The sequence below is a fragment of the Lutra lutra genome, chromosome X (assembly GCF_902655055.1).
Source record: "Lutra lutra chromosome X, mLutLut1.2, whole genome shotgun sequence".
NCBI classification, from domain to species: Eukaryota; Metazoa; Chordata; class Mammalia; order Carnivora; family Mustelidae; genus Lutra; species Lutra lutra.
This window is the reverse complement of record NC_062296.1, coordinates 35,832,178-35,849,383: the sequence shown is the minus strand read 5'-3', so window position 1 is coordinate 35,849,383 and position 17,206 is coordinate 35,832,178. Positions and strand designations below refer to the sequence as shown.

At 44.9% G+C, this 17,206-nt stretch overlaps 1 protein-coding gene across 10 annotated transcripts in view; it reads left to right on the top strand.

Moving 5' to 3' along the window:
- TMEM164 (transmembrane protein 164) overlaps positions 1 to 17,206 on the top strand; it is a 154,306-nt gene that overhangs the window by 34,118 nt on the left and 102,982 nt on the right. Inside the window, exon 1 of one of the 10 annotated variants that reach the window (XM_047716894.1) lies at positions 7,062 to 7,128. The exons of the other annotated variants lie outside the window; for them this stretch is intronic. The gene's annotated coding sequence lies outside the window, so the exon portion shown is untranslated. Of the gene's footprint in view, positions 1 to 7,061; positions 7,129 to 17,206 lie in introns of those variants that run through there. 10 annotated transcript variants of the gene reach the window in all.

Genomic DNA, 17,206 nt, shown 5'->3' with positions numbered 1-17,206 from the left:
GTGGTACAAATGTGTGTGTTAAAATCCTACTTCAGGTGTGGAGGGGCAGCTTGCAAAAGTAAGGAATTCCATGGAACACCCCTTAGGAAAAAAAAATCCGTTGGTAATATGAATTATAGCTTTGGGATTTCCTGGTTATTAAATCTTGATTTTAATGTGTCGGATTTGCTTCAAGCAAAGTCTGCCTAATTTTTAGGCTACAGCTTCCTTTTCATGAAATAAGAGGGTATTATAAAATACTCAGAGAACTGGAACCTGTGTCGTGGTTTCACTTGATCTAGGTCCCTGGAGACTTAAGACCTTAGAGCTATAGCAGTAAGTCGGTTAGTTCAGTTAGAATGAGGGTTCCCAGCAGTTTTCCCCTACCTTTATTTTAAGGAGTTGTATGTATCACTTTTCATGATGACAGAACACAGAGTGGTATGATTTAAAAAAAAAAAAAAAAAGAACTGAGTGACCTTTGCTTACTTCCTTCTACTGGTCTTTGACTTCTCTTGTTTTGCTGAATTTCCTTCCCCCTCTTGTTCACCCACCATCTGAGGTTAACTGCTGCTTGGGCTCAGATGCTAAGGCCATGTTGCTTCTGAGGCTAAGAGGACACACCTGAAAACTGACATTTGGGTCCTGACTTTTAGCTGGATTTAGGGAGATGCCACTGCTAGATATCTTCTTTTGTTCCTGTATCCATATTGTGAGTTTTTTTTTTTAAGATTTTATTTATTCATTTGACAGAGATCACAAGTAGGCAGAGAGGCAGGCAGAGAGAGAGGAGGAAGCAGGCTCCACGCCGAGCAGAGAGCCTGATGCGGGGCTCGATCCCAGGACCCTGAGATCATGACCTGAGCCAAAGGCAGAGGCTTAACCCAATGAGCCACCCAGGTGCCCCCATATTGTGAGTTTTGGCTTTGACTCTTTGGATAAAACACTTCTGTGAACAACAGGTCAAATGGGAAATCTTTCCATGAAACAAATCCATTTGACAGTATGACCTTGTAAATAAGTAACGAACACTAATGATGCACATTCCTTCTTCCCTGCTAGTCTTAGAGCCAGAACGGGGAAGTAGGCCATTTTTTTACATTTCTTTGGTTTGATTTGTGCCTGAAGTGAATTCTCAGATCAGACACATCCCTGTTTGTACAGAAGTCTCAATAATTTTTGTAGCAAACTGATCTGAAAAGCCAGTTTGGTTGTCTATAGTTTCTAGATTCTATTTTGGTGTGTATCATGGATCTCTCGTAGTTAAGAGGTACGTGAGAGCTATATGTTTCTTCTCCACAACCGGTGTATTACAGTGAAAGCAGTTCAGATCTAATTCTGCCCCACAAACATTATGAACAGTCAGGCAGAAAACAGTCATACAGCCTGATCTGTATGTCCAGAGCCGTTCTATCTCCTCTTATTTCCAACCATTATCTCAGGTGAAAGGTTCCCTGGAGGCAGACGTGACGCTCTTCTAGCAGTAGGATTCAGCTTACCTTCCCGTTAAAGGGCACATTCAAATTAAGTGTCAGAGCATGAGATTTGTTGCAATTTCTGAGCCTGAAGGTGTCATTCCGAAGGGGTGAAAGACATTGGGCCAACCAGAGTCTTCTCTCCAATTCATGCAAGGGTGGATCTTACCTGAATGCCGTTTCTAACTGGTCTACCTATCTCGAGCACCAAGACATCCCCCAATGAAGCATAATTTCTAATATCTCTTGTTCTAATTAACAAGTCATCTGAAGGATTTTGGAGCTGAAGCATTTGAGTGTGGCTTTTTTCCTGTTAAAAATCTTAAGGCATATTTTACCTTCTTTTTAGGATACAGTTCTGTGAGTTTGGGCAAAGGCATACGCCCTAATCAAGATAGAGAACTGCTTCCATCAGCCCCCATTCCATCCCCCAAATTCCCCATTACTTGCTTGTGGGCTTTTCAAAATAAACAGCTTTATTGAGATAGAATTCATCTACTGTACAATTCGCCTATTTAAAGTATACAATTCAGAGGGATTTTTTTTGAGAATTATTTAATTTTTTAAAACAGTGGTAAAATATATCTATGACCTAAAATGTGCCATTTTATTCATTCATAAGTGTGTCACTGGGTGGCACCAATTACATTCACAGTGTCCTGCAACCATCACCACTTTTCTTCGTCACCCCAAACAGAAACTTTGTACCCATTAAATGACGACTGCCCATTGCTTCCTCCCACAGCCCCTGGTAACCACTGTTCTACTTGTCGTCTCTAAGGCTATATTTAACTAGGTACCCCGTAGAAGTGGAACCATACAGTATTTGCTCTTCCATGTCTGGTTTACTTCACTTCATATACCGTTTTCCAGGCTGACTCATGTGGCATATATCAGTCCTTCATTCCTTTTTAAGGCTGAAGGATACTCTATGAATAAGCCACTCATCCATCTGTGGACATTTGGCTTGTTTTTCTTTTTGGCCATCGTGAATACTGCTGTGCAATGAACATCGGCTTACAAGTGTCTTGTTTGAGTCCCTGTTTTCGATTCTTAAAACTCCATGAGAGTATACACTCCTGGTGTACGCCCAGGAATGGAGTTGTTGGGTCACATGGTAATTTGGTGTTGAGTATGTGGAGGAGCTGCACAGTTTCACAACACCTGAGCCATTTGATACCCACCAGTGATGTACAAGGATTCCAAGCTCTTCACATCCTCTCCAGCACTTATTTTCCATCTCTCAAAATCTTGCCTTCCTCATAGCTGTGAAGTGGTATTGCCTTGCAGTTTTGTTTTGCATTTCTCTAATGACTAATGATGACGAGCACCTTTTTCTGTGCTCAGTGGCCATTTGCATTTTCTTTGGAGAAATGCCTGTTTGTGTCCTTTGCCCATTTTTTAAAAACTGAATTGTTTGTCCTTTTGTTGTTAAGTTCACGATTCTGGGCTTTGATTAGAGATTTCAGTTATTAACTAATCACCCCTGGAGTGTAAGTGTTCTCAATTAGGGTTTTTTAGATGTTAACTGCAGTGTTCTGGTAAATGTTTTAAAGCTCTGATTTAGAGCATTTGCCAGTTTCCATGGTCCATTTCAAGTTACCAATCTGTCCTTATTAAAGTAACAAAAGAGGGTTGCCTGGGTGCTCAGCGGGTTAAGCCTCTGCCTTCAGCCCAGGTCATGATCTCGGTCCTGGGATCAAGCCCTGCTTCAGGCTCTCTGCTCAGCAGGGAGCCTGCTTTCCCGCACCCCCCCGCCGCCTGTCTCTTGGCCTTCTTGTGATCTCTCTTTCTGTTAAATAATTAAATATATATATAGATAGATAGAATCTTTTAAATAATAAAGTAATAAGGGAGTGAGAAGAGATGCACATAATCAACTCTGGCTAGCAAGTGCTAGGCTTCCAACCACCCTACAGTGTAGAAAGAAACTAATACACGGACACACAGACACATACGTGTCACAGTGTCTATGTTGAACATATTTTAAATGAATTTGCAGACGTCACAACTAAAATGAGAATGACTTTCAATTATAATACTTGAGCTCTCTCATTGTTGAGCATGTCATATGCTAGGCGTGTTCCAAATGTTTAATGCATGTGTCACTGCTTTGTGTCCCACACATGGATTTTACTTCCTGAGTGCCCACTACCATAAACAAGAGCGAATGACTTTCTTCTAACCCCAGACACACTCCTTTGTTACTCTGTACCCTCCACCCTTCCTAAAAATCTATTTTGGAGGATTGAAAGTGAAAGCTAAAGCTGTCATCCACTTGTCGATGGACTGTGGAAGTTCACAAATATTCTTTTCTGGATTCCAAACAAACAAACACCCCCCACCCAAAAAACGCACATGTTTTATAAGGAAAATGTAAGTCAGAAATGGCCAAAAATAGGAAGTGAAAGTCCTCCATTATCCCACCCACCAGAAACCATCATTAACTGAACATTTATGATGTCAAATCTTTTTCTTTACATCTTTATTGTTTTACAAAAAATGGGATGCTGCTTTACAATCAGAAACTTCCTTCACTGGACGACACAGTCAGACACCAATGCCTATAGCCCTACTTTGTTCCTTTTACCAGCTACGTGATATCTGTCATGTGACAGGAGTGTAAAGGATCGTGAAGGGTTGTTTTGAAGAAGGGGTGATAGGTAGCTTATGGCACAAAAATGTTGATAACCACTGCTGGGTATCCCAAACAGCATCATTTTGTCTGCTCTCCCCTTCCAGAGTTACCATAACTTACCCAGAATGATAAGGTGAAAGTCAATCTCAGGAGTTACAGGAAATCTCTTAAGCCCCATAGGGATAGTTGTGAGGTAAAAGTATGCATCAAATTCTTGCATAGCACTTTGTAGCTCTGGTCTTTCTTTTTTTTTTTTAAATTTTAATTCCAGTATAGCTAACATACAGTGTTATATTAGTTTCAGGTGGATAGCTCTGGTCTTTCAAAACCCTATTTAGAATCTCTTCAACTCCACGGAGGCACCTGGGTGGCTCAGTCTGGGGACCCTCTGCCTTTGGCTCAGGCCGTGATCTCAGGGTCCTGGGATTGAGACCTGCATCCGGCTCCCTGCTCAGTGGGGAACCTACTTCTCCCTCTGCCTCTGCCCCTCCCCCACTCATGCTCACGCGTGCTCTCTGTCAAATCAATCAATCAATAAATAAAATCTTAAAAAAAAAATCTCTTCAAGTCCAGCAGGGTCTGGTCTGAGTTCAAGAAACATTGTCCTGAAGGCAGCCCAGCCTTTTAATTCCTCTTCATCTGAAGAACCTGTTGGGTTTCCTCATTCTCAGTGGTCATCAGCGTTTCTTTGTTTTCTCCTCTGTCCAGGCCCCTGTCACTAGCAAAGCTCCTACTGACTTTATCCGGGGAGGCATTTATTATTGTTGCTCCTGGGGACTGATAGGAGGAAAGAAGGTTATCTGGGGGAAGGGTAGACGTAGTAGAAGTGTCTGACAGCCATTATTAGGTGGCTGTCAAAATAACATGCTTTACTCTCCAGCATGTTCCTACTCCAGGGAATGAAATAATCCGAGAATGATAAGCTCCCAATTGCCATCTGTCAGTTTGTGATGCTGCCTGCCTTGTTCTGGTTAACATTGAATGCTGACCTCACGCGGCACTCGGGGAAACTTAGAGGAAGATAAGATGATCACAGGACTTAAAGCGAACTGACTGAAGGCCTGCCCAGACTTGGGCCAAAGGCCAGTGGTATCAGTTGATCAACATTTGTCTATCTCGTGCTCTCTTCCCCTTTCTTGTTTACCTCAGAGAGTTGGCAGCGTGGCGTTCCCTCCTGGAATATGACACATTCTCATTCTTTTACCGGCTTGGAGAAGTTAGTTTAGTAGGGGTGGCGGGGCGGGTGCTAAGAGGTTTGGGTGGGGGTCAGGTGCTATCATTTTTCCTAAGAAGGTAAGAAGAATATGGGTGTCTGGAGTTAATGAATGGACTTGCCGTGATCTTTCAGATCACATGCTAAGCAACAGGCTTGTACATACATATTTTACTATGCCTTCTGGCCCATATCCCCTTCGAAGACAAACTGCTCTGTGCCAGCTGCACTGGGAGGCAGGGGCCATGACCTGTGGGGAACCTGCCTCCTGGTTGATTGGACCAAGAGTTGGCCATCTGTCCCCAAAACAGCCCATTCATCACCTGGCAAGCAACAAGGGTTTTAACAGGATGAGATGGGCCAATTGTATTTCTCTCCTAGGAAATTAGACTCATGAAACTGAGTGACTAAGACAGTCCGCACCAGGGACAAGAGCCAAAAGATGATGGGGAGGGGAGCATCACATCAGGCCACATCCATGCTGGAGTTAGGAAGAGACAGAAACCATGAGTAAACGGAAGAAGCTACTAAGAGGAATAGAGATGCCCTGAGAGACAGAGCAGCTGTTTCCCACAACCACCTTGAACCCAGAACCACTTCCAGTTCTCCCGAGGCCAAGCTTTATCCTGCAGTAGGATTCTCTTGGGATACCTGTTTCTGTTTTTAGTCGTAAACCTCCCTTTTCTTGAGCCAGCTTGAGTAGGACTCTGTTTTCTTGCAATAAAAATTGCCAGACCAGCCCTTATTGTCTTCTGTGGTTTTGGTAATAGTGGAGAAGAAAAGATAACTAGGGTTGGTAAGGATGTAGAGAAACCCGGACCCTTGTACACTGTTGGCAGGAAAGCAAAATGGTGCAGTCGCTCTGGAAAATAGCATGGAGGTATCTCCAGAATTTAAAAACAGACCTGTTATTTGATCCAGCAATCCCAATTCTGGCTATTTATCTAAAAGATTTGAAATTGAGATCTCAGATATTAGCCTGCCAGTGTTCACTGCAGCACTGTTCACAATAGGAAAGATGTAGGAGACAACCTAAATGTCCATTGACGGATGAATGGATAAAGAGAAGGTATGTAAGTACCATGGAATATTATTCAGCCTTCAAAAAGGAGGATAAATGCTGGAGGTGTTTGAAGAGTCAGACTCATCCAATCAAAGAGTAGAAGGGTGGCTACTAGGCATTATGGAGGGCTGGGAAATTGCTAATCAATGGGCATAAAGTTTTGATTATACAAGATGAACAGGTTCTAGAGATCTGCTGTACGACGTAGTGCCTGTAGTTAATACTGTATTGTGTACTTTGTTAAGAGGGTAGATCTTACATAAAATGTTCTTACCACAGTAAAATAAAATTAAATCGTCAGGCCAGGTCTAGGCCTCGAGCGTTCCAACTGTAGACATTGCAGGTGACTCGACAACAGTTGGTTAATATTTAGGGTTAACATTAAGTGCCACAGTCTGTTCTAGGTATTATGGGGAGCAGTGGAAAAACACAGACACCTCATTATTTCTCTCAAGCTCAGCGCTGACGTACGAGCTTTAAATCTGTGTTCCTGGCAAATGGTGAGAATGGAAAGAGGCAGGGATCCTGACTGTTCATTTATCACCTCACAGCTCTCAACCAACAGGGGGCCTTCTTTATCCTATTTAACCTCTCAGTGGAATATTTGCCTTTGATTTATTCCTCTTTCCAGTCAACTCTTGATTATTCATGTAATAGAGGGAAGCATTAATGTGAATAATAGAAGACTGCCCAACCTTGGCCTCTCTTACCTGCTACAGCAGCACTGAGTTCCAGAAATGGAAACCAACTAGCAGGAGAGGTAAGGAGGCTCAGCAAAGCTGGGGCAGGGCCAAGCAAATTAACATTGTTTCTTCTCCCACTTTTATACCTTCCTTCTAAATGGTCCCTCTTGAGTTCCTTTTCTGGTGCCTGTAGGAGATTGCCTGAAAGGAGACGCCATCTGTTTGATTGAAGTAAAAATATGGGATTTTTAAAGACTAAAATGTGGTTGGGGGCAAGTCGTTGGGGATGCTGGTTTTTTTCTCTCCCATCTATTCTACCCTGTGTTGGCCTTGTGCCTCAGAGCCAGCCAGCTTTCTTACTGGTGGCCATTATTCTTGGTTCAGGATTTGGGACTCAGCTAGTGAAGATAACTGTGGTGGGGTTTCTCGAAGTTTGTTCCTTGAGCCACTTACTTGTGTGTATGTGTTTGTGTGTGTGCCGTGGGGGGATGCTTACTAAATGTTGATTCTTCGGCCTCACCTCAGACCTACTGAGCCCAGATTTGGGGGAAGGGAATCGGTCTGGGAATTTGAGTTGTAACCCACCCCTCTCTCCAGGTGATTTTTAGGCACACCCCACTTTGTGAATGACCAGGCTATAAAAATGACTCGTGAGCATTTGGGAAATTGCCAGCACTCCGGGGAAATTGCCAGCACTTCTGTGACCCTCACTGCTAGTAGACCAAGTGAGGGGGGTGGGGAGAAAGTGGGGCATGGTGGGTGTCACGGGGTGTTCTTCTGAGTACAAATAGGTAGGGATTCTCCGTTGAATGCCCAGAAGAATGGGTGCTGCCAGCCACCATGCAAAATGCAGCGCTTCTTAACCCTCAAGTATTGGTCGAATTACCGTCTCGAGGATTGAGAGTTGGTTCAGCAGGGACGCAGGACGATGTGTGTGTACGCTATAGGCTGGCTTTGCATGTTTCCTTCGAAAGAGACCACCCCCTTCTCCGTTTCTGCATTGTCTGTACTTCAAATAAGGACAGCTAGTCATTGCCAACATATTTGGGGTTTTGTGGTAATTTAAATACATAAATAGGAACTGCATGATGCCTTTCAGTGATTGTACCTAAATATAACCCTCCTAATCAAAATGAGGATGTTATGTTTATTTTAAAATTGTGGTTAGAGTGTTCAGTCTTTTTTCTTTTTTTTCCTTTCTGAACACTGGCTCTGAGGAGTAAAGCAAGGTCCTGTGTTTCATTGCTTTCCAGGCATTCCCAAATGACTGTTGAATGGGTTTTGTTCCAAAAGTTTCTTTGGAAGTCTGTTTAGAATTCAGATTGCATTTTCCCGTGGACACAGTATACTTGAGGGTCAGGTTCCCAGACCAGCTGGCAAAAGTCTATTTAATGTGAAGTAGAATGGAAGAGCAGTCCCCTAGCCACGAATGAGGGCTCCTGACAGTGTTTTTTTTTTTTTTTTTTTTTTTAAGGGAAAAAGCATCAGGGTTTCAGGCCTGTGGTGCTAGACACACATCCAGGCATCAGTCCATGGGCAGAATCCTTGGGATTTAGGGTGGGAGGAAACCGTTCAGACTCCTCAACCTGGCTTCCTAGGCCTTGTATGATCTGGCTTCTGTTCACCTCTATGGTACCCATCCATCCATCCATCTATCCATCTTTCCTCCCTACCTCTGTCTTTCTCTTCTCTTCTCTCTTTCATTCTTCCCCCCCTCTTTCTTTCTATAATATCCATCCATCCATCCTTCCTCCCTCCCGTGCTCTCACCTTCCCCCCAGCCCTCTTTCTTTCTTTTCTTCTTTTCTTTCCTTTCCTTTCTTACAGTATCCACCCTCCCTCCTTTCTTCCCTCCCTCTTTCCTTCTTCTCTCTTTCTCTCTCTCTCCCTCTTCTCTTTTCTTTTTCCTTCCTTACTTCCTTTTCCTTCCCCTCCCTCCATCCCTCCCTCTTTTCCTTCCTTCCTCCCCGTCTTCCTTCCTCCCTGTCCCTTTTTTCTTTCTTCCCTCCCTCCATCTTTTCTTTTTTTTCTTCCTTTCTTCTTTCTTACTTTCTTCTTTGTTAAGTAAGCTCTATGCCCAATGTAGGGCTTGAACTCATGACCCCAACATCAAGAGTTTCGTGCTCTATCAAGTAAGCCAGCCAGGCACCCCTATAGCATCATTTCTTACCATGTTTCCCCGGCACTCTATATGATCCAGGCAAAAGGAGCTCCTTCAAGTTCCCTAAACTTGTCTGTGTAGCCTCTGGGCCATTGAAGCTTTTACCCATGCTTTCCCACTGCCTAGAACCCCCTCCCCTTGCCTGCTACCCAGTTGATGGCTCAGTTACAGGCTCTAAGAAATCTGATCACAGTTTTTTTTTTTAAATTTTATTTATTTACTTATTTGTCACAGAGAGATAGAGAGCGAGGACACAAGCAGGCAGAGAGGCAGGCAGAGGTGGAGAGCTAAGCAGACTCCCTGCTGAGCAACGAGCCCGATGCGGGACTCGATCCCAGGACCCTGGGTTCATGATCTGAGCTGAAGGCAGTGGTTTAAGCGACTGAGCCATCCAGGCGTCCCTGATCACAGTTTTTATTTTAGAATATGATTTATATGTTTTATGCCATTTCTCTTCCATCCTGCCAACCTGAACACTCCATGAAAGCAACTACCATGTCTCTTAATTGCTCTGGAACCCCCAGCACTTAGCCTAGTATATGGCAGTTTCTTACTATGTGGCAAATGAATGAATCATTTAGTCTGGGGGTTCTCAACCTTTTTGTGGCTGCTGTGCGCATAATGGACGGTCTTCATGTGCTCAACAGACTCAGCTAAGGGCCACATCAACAAGAAGGCAATATATAGGTTATGCAGAATTCCCACCTGCTGTCCCTGCTGCTACTTACCTTTGCTCTCTGACTGAAGAGAGCATTACAGGAATGCGAGCAAGAAAGTAAACAATGAGAGGGAGAACATGCAGACGAATATATATGCAAGTAATTTGCAAACTTGTGTTTTAACTATTATTCATAACCAATCACTTGCCCCACCTCTCTCACCCAATGAGACATTGAGCTACGCTGAGAAAAGCCCCAGTCTAGTCCAACCCTCTCACAGATGTAGGTTCTGAGATTTAGAAAGGGCAAGTCTTTGGCCTGCTTTAGTCGCTCTTCTGGGGTTATGTCCTAGGGTTCTCTCAGGCCGTTGTATTTTCTTCTAGAAGTAGACATTCTTTTTTTTTTTTTTTTAAAGATTTTATTTATTTATTTGACAGAGAGAGATCACAAGTAGACAGAGAGGCAGGCAGAGAGAGAGGGAAGCAGGCTCCCCGCTGAGCAGAGAGCCCGATGCGGGACTCGATCCCAGGACCCTGAGATCATGACCTGAGCCGAAGGCAGCGGCTTAACCCACTGAGCCACCCAGGCGCCCCTAGAAGTAGACATTCTTGAAATAAAGTCTGCCGGCCCTGAAACAACTTGTCTGTGGATATTGGAGGCAGTCTCAGATCACTTGGCTGGGGTCACTGCTGGGACTGGGTTGGGGGGAAATGGGAGAGTGAAGTAATTCGGAAAGTACATTCTGTATTTTAGGTTGGGCTTACTAATGCTGGGTCTGGAGGAGAGCTAAGGGAGTACAGCTTACCCAAAGCTTTGCTTGCAGAGTTGAGACATAACATGTGGCTTTTCATTGTTCTAGAATTCCATAGCTATGGAGAGTGGAGAACATGACTGTATGATCAGTAGGTATTTCTTGATTATGCGATCGACCGAAATTGCTTTGCTGGTGTAATGAGAAAGCTGTTTAGAGGTTTTGTTTTTGTTTTTGTTTTTTTGTTTTTTTAACATCACCAAGTATTTAATTGGTCAGCAGGAGATTTGCTAAAAGTTGTTTCTGTCATGAATTTTATGTAGTTCCATAAAGCTAGGAGGGGCCTTCAGGCCATTTGGTTTGAGGGTCTGCTTCAGCTATTAAAAATTACAAAGTGCCTTAAATACATGTTGCTAAATGTTATTTGTATTTCTCATTAGTACTCCTGTGGGTTTCTTCTGCTCAGAATAGAAGCTACCATAGGACTTAATGAAAGGACACAGCCTAATGGGTCACAGAGATCAAGTTCAAAAGCATTTAGGAAAAAGGCCCATCTGTAGGTCCCTGGAGAGGACAGGAAAGCAGTGCTTTTCCAGGTGTAGGCCTATGACCCAGGGTTGGATTCTTGCAGACGGTACATGGCTGGTAGTGTAGCTCATTTCTCTACCTGTCTTCCAGTAGGATACACTTCGGGAGTCCCTCATCAGGCTGGTTCTTTCTCCCCGCGGCAAAGGAAACTGCTGGCACATGGCTAATTAAAAAAAATCACGAGCCCAGAAGCCAAAAAGCTCAAAGGCTTATGAGAGCCAAGCATCCTTCCATGGGGCCCACCCCAAATCCTCCAGAGACAGATGGGTCCATATCCTAAGGGATAATAAAGGATAAGCACCATTCCTAGAGTCCCTTTAAGAAAAGGTAATGCCTGGGGACGCCTGGGTGGCTCAGTTGGTTAAGCAGCTGCCTTCGGCTCGGGTCATGATCCCAGTGTCCTGGGATCGAGTCCCACATCGGGCTCCTTGCTCATCAGGGAGCCTGCTTCTCCCTCTGCCTCTGCCTGCCATTCTGTCTGCCTGTGCTTGCTCTCTCTCCCTCTCTCTCTCTGACAAATAAATAAATAAAATCTTAAAAAAAAAAAAAAAAAGAAAAAAAGAAAAGGTAATGCCTGGCTTTGCATTCCCTCCAGCCACCAGTAGTTTGCTTCCCAGGGCAGTTTTGCTTCCTGAAGCTTCCTTGCCATCACTCTGAAATGCTCCTCTGTCTGTCTGGATAGAGGGAAGCAGAAAGTGCCCGGAAGTCCTGCATTTCCTTCCCCCTTGTGTCTCCCAAACCACAAAATTCTGGGCCATTTGCATCTGCCTCAGTTCCTCCTCCTAACACTCTGCCAAAAGTATCTTGGTTCTAGGTACAATGCAAAGCTTCCTGGAGCGCACCAAATGTGGAAGGCGCTGTAATTTGAGGCAGTTTTCAGAAAAGAGCCCCTTCTGGTAATGAAAAGCCCTTTTTCCTCTTTCTCTTTTCTTTCTTTTCTTTGCTTTTCCCCCCCCCCCCACTTAGGCCTCATCACATTTTGTCCAATTTCAGCTCATCGCAGGCTGAATTTTCCTTTTGATGTCTGCTTTCCAGAATAGCCCCTGCCTGAAAAGGAGAACAAAAGGCCAACTCTGCGCCTTTCAATTTCCAGCCGCCACAGCCCTTTTATCCATCTCCGTGCTTCCCTGCTTGGGAACAAAACCTGAGCTCCAGGGTCAGGGCGCAGCCAGAGGAGGAGCGCTTTTTTTTTTTTTTTTTTTTTTTTTTTAAACCAACCTGAGCACATGCGAATATCATGTTTCATTGTCATCCTGGTCAGGGCAGGTAGGGAAGGGAGGGAGGGTTGGAAGGGGGGAAAAAAGTAGTTTGTAACCTCAGCCAAAGCAGACCTTCCAGTCCCATTCCCCCTACCTCATCCCAGAAGTCTGATTCAGAAGAAAGCATTTTTTTTAAGGGTGTAGTTTACTAATTCAGGGTTCTTTTCCAGCTTGAGTGGCTCTGTTCAGGGTACCCAGTTGGGACGATGGAGCAGGAGCCTGAGGCTTCGGCATTTGGGTGCTCGCTTGGACACCATGCTTTTGTTCAACTTTTAGCTTCCTGGTCTGTTATTCGGTGTCTGTGTTTAGCCTCCTCTGCTCCTCTTCTTCCGCTTCCTTTGGTTTCAAATCACAGAAGACCTATCTCTTTGTGCTGCTCCCGGCTTGTTGTCTTGGTTACAGACTTCTTCATCCTGCCTCCTTTTTTTTTTTTTTTTTTGGAGGGGGAATATACTGCTCGAAGGAGAGTTTTAAAAATAGTGAGTAAGGAGTCTCTCTTCTTCAAGGCTGCTGGGCTCTTCAGCAGTGGAGAGAACTGGTTTGCGAAGGTGGTTGTGTATGTTGAAAATCACCTCCAAGATAGGACTGCCCCAGCCCCAGGCCTGACCAGGTGAGTCAGGGTTTGAGGCATGGACCCCAAGAATTTGTGTTTTTACTTTCAGTGAACTGTCCGGATGAGTCCAAGGTGCCTTCCGCATGTAGAACCATTGCGTTTGAACAGCAAAGCCAACGACCTGGGCTCTGGGCTGTTGAAAGAGGATCAACTTTTCTGTATGTTAGTGTTTCCTGCTTAGAAGATGGGACCAGGAAATCTTGCCGGAGTTACAAGCCCATTGTGAGGGCCCCGTTATTACTGTCACAGACAAAAATGTGACACCTTCCCTTCAGGAAAAAAAATCCAATTATCTAGCTGGCTTGGTGTCTGGGCTGTTAACAGTGGCTGGAGGCCGTCTCAGGGATTAAAATAAATCTTTCCAGTTGCTTGAAGATGGATCTTATTTATGGGGGAGACCAGGAGTGTCACTCCCCCACTGCCGTTTGGACAAAGCTTCCTGGGTTTTTGAACCCACCCCAACTTCTAGCGGTCTCCCTTTCCATACCCTGAGTGGTTAGCAGAGCTAGGCACCGTATCTTTGTTCTTTGCAAAATTGCCTTTTTATCGTGTGATTCTATCATAAGAGCAGCACAAGCTCCTGATCTAAGCCTGCAGCATGACAAGAATAGGACACATGACAAATAAAAAGCCACTGAGAAATTTATCTCCCAGAGATTAGACCCTGTAAGCATGTGTTCCCTGCAGGTTTCATGTTCAATTAGTTGTTATTTAAAAACTCAATTTGAAAGGAGCAGACTAGGATGTAGGATTCCTTCCAACCCCCCGACCCGACTCCCCCACTATTTCTTTTCCCTGCAAACAAACCACCATTACCGGTTGCTTAGAAATCTTGAGAGGCATTCTATACATCAGCAAGGCTTGAGTATTTTAGAGTACCCAGTGCTATCCCATGTACCAGAGACGCTCAACAAATACTTGGCATTGTGAGTAAATGCAAGGAGCACACAGGTACATGTTGAGCAACTCGTATGTTCCAGGCACTGTGTTAGCTTCTGAATCTACAACAAGGATCAGCACACAGCCACTGGCCTCTAAGAGCCGACATTCTAGCAGGGAGGATGGACATTAAAAAAAAAAAAACAACAAAAAAAAAAACCAAACAAACAAGGAACACGGCTGCTATAAAGTGAGAAACAGTAGCAAGTGTTGTGAAGGAAAAGAACAGGGTTTATATGTGTTGCTTTCCGAATAGTGATCCAGAGTCCCCTTCCCCAGTTTCCTGATGCAGAGGCATGGATGGGAGATTGGCCGCAGAGACATAATTCCCCGGCCTTGATCCTTGCCAGCGATTTTCTTCTCTCCCCGCCAGAATTTCTGTCCGACAAAACGGCCTTACTGGGGGTTAGGGTAATGCAGCCAGCTTTGTCACTGGTTGGCGGAGTGCTAGTGGTACTGTAGATCAGAAGACTTTTGTAGACGGACCATGAACTTCTTGTAGCTAGGAACTGTGTCCTTCATCTCGCTGGAAGCCCAGGACCCCGGCAAGGACAAACTGACGTAGGCATCAGGCCCCATATACTTGACTTACGTTCCTATTTGCTACCTTGGCCGCACTGCACGTGGCAGGCAGTCCTCTTCCTATTTTTAAAGATGAAAACAACCGGGGCCGAAGGAATTCGGAAAAACCTTCCTCCTTTAAAATTAATGCTCCTATATTTCTCCTCCCGCCCCACAGATCCTTGACCACAGTCGGATAGCTTCTTGGTGGCAATATTTGCTGGCCCACATAGCTGTGACCCTGACATAGTTGGTCCCCTTCCTGCAGGGAACTGGATACCCTCTGTCCCTCCCATGGGCTGGCCTAGGCTCTATTCCCTCCCAGTTGTCTGGAAGGGTTTTTAAGACAACCAGGTCATTCTATTCTAAATATTTTTCTGGGATTGAGGTCAAGTCAGCAGCATGATCCTCTCTTAAATGGGTCAGAGGAGGCGGTCTCCCGTGTCTCCTTGAAAGGTTGAGCCTCTCCGGACACGTTACCCCTCTTCCCTTCTCTTCCAGCTGGCTTGGGAGCAGACTCACGATCGCATGTGTTTCCTGGGGAACTTTTATGCATCCCACACTGTGTTATATACTTTGAGGCGTGGAGGCAGAGGCAACTCTTTAAATGCCGAAGTAACATATAGGGGAGATAGAAGGTGGTATTGGCTACGGACGTGATCTTTGGAACCAGTCCCGGGTTCCAAGCTGGACTCCCCCACTTAGTAGTTGTGTGACCTTGGGCAAGTTACTTTCGTTACTAGCTCCATTTCCTCCTGTGTAAATAGGGTTGGGGTGGGGAATAGCCCTGATCTCCTAGGATGGCTGTGAGGAATGCATGAAACAGTACACGGAAGGTGCCGAATGTAGGACCAGGCACAGGTACTGCCATTACTATTACTATCATTACTGCTATTGCTGCTGTCATTATTATTTACAGTCGTAGGAGACTAATGGAGTGATGTATAGCACATAGACTAATGTATAGCACCAGTAAGCACCAGTGTAGTTCAGAAAAGGAATGATCAGTTTTGGTGGGTGATCCGGGGGAAGTCTCTGGAGGAGGGAGGAGAAGTGGAATGAAATGTAGGAGGCTGAACTGAGTTGGAGCGGGGACCCAAAAGAAGGAACCAAGTCGGTGTCGGGCATATTTAGTCTTGACCAGCAGCTCACCTGTATTTACAGCTAATCACCTCCAGCCCTTTATGACTCCGCATTTAGAGGGTCCTGCTTTACTACTTGCAGTTTAGAGGGGGTCCTTATTGGCCTGCTGCTCTGGCTGAGCTTTAGAGTGTTTGATGTGGGCCCTGACTCAGCAACTTGGTTTGTGAGTCCAAGGCCTAGTTTTTTTTTTTTTTAATTTTTAAATTTTTTAAAAGATTTTTATTTATTTATTTGACAGAGAGAGATCACAAGTAGGCAGAGAGGCAGGCAGAGAGAGAGAGAGGAGGAAATAGGCTCCCTGGTGAGCAGAGAGCCCAACGCGGGGCTCGACCCCAGGACCCCGGGATCACGACCCGAGCCAAAGGCAGAGGCTCCAACCCACTGAGCCACCCAGGTGCCCCTCAAGGCCGAGTTTTTATCAGCTCACCCAGGGAGGTTGGTTTCACACTCTGCAACCTTAGGGGAGACATTGCAATAAACCACAAGGTGGGAGAATGGATTGACAATGGGGGAGGGACCCGTGTAGAGACAACACTTGTGTCTCTCAGTCGGGTCATATCCTTCCTGTTAACCAGGTTCTTGAAGCCAGATTAATCAGGAACTTGTTTGGTAACCTAAAATCAGAACCTAACAGGGGTTGAAGGGTTTCAAGAGAGATGGCATAGGTACATTACACCACTGTATTGACCAGAATGTGTAACCTTTTTTCTCTACAGTGCTGGGAAAACATTAATGACGATTTTTCTCTTGGGTGTTTCCATTTCCTAACTCCATGGTAATACTGTGTGCATGCTATGACCATGTTCTTTTTCTGCCCCCCCCCCTTTTTTAAAAACCTTCTTGATAAGATTTGGAGAATATCCACTTCTCAATAGCAATATAGATGCAGTGATTCTCTCATTGAGGATTCTTTTTTGGCTTTGTTCCTAAATTGTACTGATGTTTCTAAGCAGGGCTGCCACGAATGGCTTTGCACTGCACAACCCTAGGAGAGGGTGCCATTCACATAGACTATAATTGAATGGCGCCACTAGGGTTGTGCAGTGCACAACCTACACAACTGTACTCGGCAGCCCTGGCATAATATCAGTGCTTTTTTCATCAAGGGCAGGGTTTTTGGGAAAGGTAGAGAGTAACAGTTTGGAATGTTCTCCAGGACTTGGTAAGGGGGCTGAAGCAGTGAGCTGCCACTGTGATTCGGAAAGGAAGAGAGAAGTGCAGTTCTGGCTTTGAGGGGATTATCCAGCCTTTGGAGAGTCCTGCATTACTGCTTGTGGTTTTGAGGTGGAAGTCCTTTCTCCTGTGGGAGGCCTACTGACCTTCACTCTTTCAGTAAATCATTTTTTAGGGACTACCATATGAGGGGTGAAGAACAGGGAAGGATTTGCACAGGAGGGAGCATTTGAACTGGGCTTTATGAAAGAAGAAGGAAAATAACAGGTGAAAATGGGTTGTGAGAACAGAGTTCCGGGGAAAGGGAAG